Below are 6000 nucleotides of genomic sequence, written 5' to 3'. Positions count from 1 at the left end.
GATGTGGGTTGCCAATATTTTGTTGAGGATCTTAGCATCTATGTTCATCAGTGATATTGGCCTCTAGTTTTCTTTCTTGGTTGTCTTTATCTGGTTTTCATATTAGGATGATGCTGGCTTCATAAAAAGAGTTTAGGACTCTTCCCCCTTTCTGGATTTCTTAGAATAATCTGAGAAGGGCAGGTGTTCTCTCTTCCTTAAATGTTTTCTAAGGTTCTTCTGTGAAACCATCCGGTCCTGGGCTTTTGTCTCCAGGGAGTTTTTTGTTTACTGTTTTGATTTCATGAGTTGTTGTTGGTTTGTTCAGGCTTTCTGCTGCATCTTCATTAAGTGCTAGAAAGTTATATTTTTCTAAAATTTGTTCATTTCATCCAGGTTTTCAAATTTCTTGCCATATAATTGTTCATAGTAATTTCTTAGAATCCTTTGTATATCTGTGGTATCAGTTGTTATTTCTCCTATTTCATTTCAGATATTATTGATTGGGTCCTCTAATTTTATCTTGATAAGTCTGCTTACGGGCTTTTCAATTTTGTTTATTTTTTCAAAGAACCAGCTCCTGTATTGGTTGATCCTTTGAATTTTTCTTTTAGTCTCTATGTCATTCAATTCTGCTCTGATCTTGATTATTTCCTTCCTTCTACTCATTCTAGGTTTTGTTTGTTGTTGTTTCTGTAGTTCCTGATTAGGTCATTTATTCAAAATGTTCCTATCTTCTTAAGTAGGCCTGTATTGCTATGAACTCCCCTCTCAGGACTGCCTTCTCTGGGTCCCATAGGTTTTGGACTGTTTTTTGTTCATCTTCATTTGTTTCCAGAAACTTTCTGAATTTTTCTGTGATCTCATTATTGATCCATTCATTGTTTAATAGTGTGCTATTAAGTCTCCATGAGTTTAAATGTTTTTGAAGTTTTTTCCTTGAACTAGATTCTAGTTTCAAGTCCTTGTCATCCAAGTAAATGCTTGTTATGATTTTGATTTTCCTGAATTTGTTCAGTCTTATTTTGTGTCCTATCATGTGGTCTATCTTGAGAATGTCCCATGTGCATTTCAAAAGATTGTGTATTTTGCTACTTTGGGGTGAAAGTTTCTATGTATGTCAAATAAGTCCATTTGACCTAATGTGTCATTCAGTTCCAAAATATCCTTGTTTATAATTTGTTTGGAAGATCTATTCATTGTTGACAGCGGGGTGTTACAATCCCCTACTTTCATGTGTTGCTCTCTATATCTTTCTTGAAGTCCTCCAAGATTTTCCTCATATATTGGGTGCATATAGGTTTATAGTGTTTATGTATTCTTGATGGATTTTTCCTTTGAGTATTATGAAGTGTCCTTGTGGGTCTCTTTTTATGGGTTTTGTTTTGAAATCTATTTTGTCTGATTTAAGTATTGCTCCCCTGCTTTTTTTCCTGTCCATTTGCTTGAATATTTTTTCCATCCCTTTAAGTTTGTGTGGGCCCTCTGTTCTGAGGTGGGTCTGTTGTAGGCAGTATACGTGGTGGTTATGTTTTCTTATACATTCAGCTACTTTGTTTCTTTTGATTGAATCATTTAAGCCATTTATATTTAAAGTTATTACTGATAGGTACTTACTCATTTTTTCCCCTTTGTACCTCTGTTCCTCTCTCTCACTCTTTTTCTTCAGCTTGTTAAAGCAGTCCCTTTAGATATCTTGTAGTGCTGGTTTTGTGGAGGTGTATTATTTTAGCCTTCTTTTGTCTCAGAACCTCCTTATTTCGCCTTCCATTTTAACTGAGAACTTTGCTGGGCAGAGAAGTCTTGGTTTCAGGCCTTTTCTTTTCATTACTTTGAATATTTCTTGCCATTCCCTTCTGGCTTGTAGTGTTTCTGTTGAGAAGTCAGCTGCTAGCCATATCAGGGCTCCTCTGTATGTTACTTCCTCTTTCTCCCTTGCTGCCTTTAGGCTTCTCTGTTTGGTATTTGCCATTTTGCCATTTTAGGCTCCCTTGCTGCCTTTAGGCTTCTTTGATATTTGCCATTTTAATGATGCTGTGTCTTGGAGTGGGCCTCATTAGGTTCCTCTTCAATGGTACCCTCTGCTTCCTGGACTTATGTGACTTTTTCTCTCCTCAAGTTAGGGAAGTTTTCCCTCATGACTTTTTCAAACCTCTTCTCCTTCTGGTATCCCTCTTTTATGGATATTATTATGTTTCAGGTTGTCCTGCATCTCCCTTAATGTCTCTTCATTCTTTTTAAGTCCTTTTTCATTTTCTTCCTCTTTCTGGGAGCTTTTTTCTACTTTATCTTCCAGCTCCTTTTTTCAATCCTCTGCTTCATCTAGTCTGCTTTGGATGTCTTCTACTGTGTTCTTCAATTCAGAAATTGCATTCTTCATTTCCTCTCACCTCTTATTGATAGTTTCTATGTCCTTTTTCATTCTGATATAGTTTGCAGTAAGTTCCTCGTAGTTTCCCCATAGTTTTCTGTAATTTTGCCTGAGTTCACTGAGCTCATTGAGCTTCCTTAGAACCATTGTTTTAAATCCAGTATCTGATAGGTTACTTGCTTCTATTTCATTTAGTACTCTTTCTGGGGATTCCTCCTTCCCTTTGATTGGGAGTTGTTTGTTTGTCTTCCCATTATTTGTGAGACTCTTCTTTTTTGCTTCTGCTTCTTAAATTGATCTGTCTTGACTTCCTGACCTTGTGGTGTGAACTTCTATGGTAGGAGACCTGTGAGACTAAGTGGTGCAGTCTCCTTGATCTCCTGAACTTGATGCTCTTGGGATGCCTTCTATGCCATTTATGCTGGCTCTATGGAAGTAATTGGGTTTTGACTGTTGCTTGGTCGATTTTTGGTGGGTCCTACACTCCAGCTGGTTGACTGAAGGTCACTCTGCACACCAGGTCTTGGGGGTTTTTGTGTATGTTCTGCCAGAGCAAAACCTCAAATTCCAGGAAACAAACCCACATCCACAAAAATACTCACCCCTGCAATCACACTATCAACAGCAAATGAACCAGTATTCATAGAGTGTAAAGAGATTAAAAATATTATAAGGAAGGAAAGAAATAAAGTATAGTATAAAATCAAGTGACTTATTATTAATAAACTTGATGGAGAAGGAATGAATATTAAAAGCTATGCAGGAAAGAAAGAAAAATCATGGAGAAGACCACAGTGGATTTTATCTCGGTAGCCTCTAGTATTTACTGCTGTATTTTCTCTCTGGATCTAACTCTCATGATGTCAGATGTTGACCCAATCTGACCTTAGATAATCTGTTTGAGACTTCCAAAAATCTACTGTCTGTGGCTGTTTTCTTCAGTTGTTAATCTAGTCACTTTGCACTCATTAAGTCAGGCTTGGGCAGCACAGGGTGGGGCAGAGTCCCTCCTAGGGGTGGGGCTATTGTTTCCTCTCATGGTGCTGCCATTCATTGGAGTGTTCTGCCTGAGCCAGATGGCTGCAGCAGTATAGGGGAGGAATCATCACTGGGATTCCTCTGGCAACTCTCTAAGTTCTCTTCCCAAAGCCTCCATCTCCAGTTTTTGCCCACTTCAGCCAGGGATCTATTATCTGTTGCTGCCATTCTATACTCAGCATTCAGGCTTAAGCACCACTGGGCCAGGGCAGCCCCAAATCCTAATTCTTATAGCTGCATTAGCATTGAGCTAATGCTTTCTCATGTCTCTGTTTTGCATATGTATTGTTTTCAGATGTATTAAACAAACAAAAAAGCTTAACAAGCCAAAAAAGATGTCTCCTTATTCAGATTTTAATTACTGTACTCTAGTGCTATGAGAGAGTCTTTATCTTCCTGCTCATTATCAATAAGCAGATACTTAGTACTGTCCCGACTGCGGTACTTACATACATGCATTCTTTAGGGAGAATACAACATTAATATAAATATTTAGAAGATACATAACCAAATATTGAACACTTTGAATATTTACACCATATACATATAAATGGCCAGTTTGTTCTAATGGATAATTGAATGGTAGTATTCAAAAGACAGTAGACAGGGAAGTGTTAGGACTCCTTAAGATACTCCAGGATGAGTTCCCAAAGTTACTTAAATGATAGGTTAATGGAGGAAATTATGAGGAAAAAAACACATCAGGCATGGGTATCATGGGAGAAGCTTCACAGGTTTAAAAAAATATGGTAATCTACTAGGGGGAGCTGACATTCAGGGGGGAGAGTTTAGTCTTCATCCACAGTGAAACAGGAGGAGCTTTTGGGAGGAGAATCACACAATCAGAAGACAATGTATTTTCAAAGGAATCACTTTTAAGAGCTCACCTGACAAGAGGACACTAATTTTACTAAGAGGGAAATAATGAATTTTTGTTCTATTAACAAAAAGAGATTTGTTGTTCAGTGAACTTTAATATGAATATGTAACATTCAAACAACACAATTTTCTCATGCTCCAGTAAGTGGAGCTTTATCTTACCTCTTTGATAAAGAAAAAAGAGTGGCCTAAACCTCAACAGGAATCTGGGAAACAAGCAGCTACTTCAAGCCAATCGTCCTAAGAATTGTCACCTTAAAGCCCTCTAGTGTTTCTCCAACACAGAGCAATGATAGCACTCGCTTCCTGGTGCACTCGTTTCCTGGTGATGATCTCAAAGGAAAACATGCACTGGGTCAAATGAAAATTATTCCTTGGGGAAGAAATATAACAAGAGGGAAGGAATAATATAAGGTATCAGACACAAAAAAAGTGAGGGCTCACAGTTCATGACATTATAGTACCTAGTTCAAACAAGTATATAATTGAAACTAATAATATTCAACATATGACTGCTTACTATGTAGCAGGTGCTGCACAAAGCATGTGTTCTGTATCATTTAATGACTGTTCCAACAACCTCATGAGGCTATTACACTCACATTATATATGATAAAATTGAGGTTCACAGACACACAGCTAGAGAGTGACAGAACTGGCATTGCAACCTAAGGTAACTGACTCTTAATTGCCACCAAATGTATAAAAAGCTATCATTCAGGAGAGAATCAGATTACTACCCTTCCAGCTTTCTCTTTCTTTTGCCTCTGTTAACCCTCCAAGTGCATTTCCATTGGCTCTACTACAATCTACTAGATCTTTCATATTCTAGAAGATATTTTGGTTTACTAAAAGGAACCAGGGTTCCTTGGAGAAATGGCTGATTCTGTAATGGCTGTGGCAGGGAATATGCAAAATGAGCATCCTGTAGTATCAAAAAGTAAGAAAGTGCTCAAAACACAAAACAATGGGAGCATGCAAAAAGGCAAAGGCACCAAAGTGAAATAGCTTCCAAATGGTGAAGCTGAAACGATTTGAGAAACCAAATAACTCTTCCTTATGGAAGAATAGTAAGTAATTTATGCAGATTCTTACCCTCCAGGAAGTGGAGCTCTATCTTCTCGAATCCTTCTTGAGTATTGCCTGGTCTTAGAAACTTCCCTCTAAAAAATAGAGTGTAGATAGGAGGGAATATGACTTTACAGGGGGGAAACCTGGCAAAACTACCGTGGCCAACTGATCAAGACCTTGAAATGATACGACGAGAATAAAATTTTAGCTGTGTGGTCTTCTTCCCAAACACCCACAACCCCAGTCTAATCATGAGGAGAGCATTGGAAAAACCACAATTGAGGCATAATCTACAAAATACATCAGTAGTTCTCCTCAATACTGTCAAAGTAATCAAAACAAAGAAATTCTGAGAAACTGTCATGGTCAACTGGAGCATAAGGAGACATGACAACAGTGTGATTTGGTAATCCTGGATTGGATCCTAGAACAGAAGAAGACACTAGGCCAAAACTAAGGACAGCTGAATAAAGTATGGACTTTAGTTAATAATAATATATCAGTGTTGGTTCATTAATTGTGATAAAAGAATCATACTAATTTAACATGTTGATCAAAGGAATAACTGTGTGCAAGGCAGGGGATGCGTAGCTATGGGAACTCTCTATACTATCTTTGCAACTTTTTAATAAACCTAAAATGGTTCTATAATACAAAGTTTA

Source organism: Pteronotus mesoamericanus, unplaced genomic scaffold (genome assembly GCF_021234165.1).
Source record: "Pteronotus mesoamericanus isolate MK-2021 breed Mesoamerican mustached bat unplaced genomic scaffold, CSHL_Meso_final contig_227, whole genome shotgun sequence".
Classification (NCBI taxonomy): Eukaryota; Metazoa; Chordata; class Mammalia; order Chiroptera; family Mormoopidae; genus Pteronotus; species Pteronotus mesoamericanus.
The sequence above is the reverse complement of the archived record's forward strand: the minus strand, read 5'-3'. Positions refer to the sequence as shown.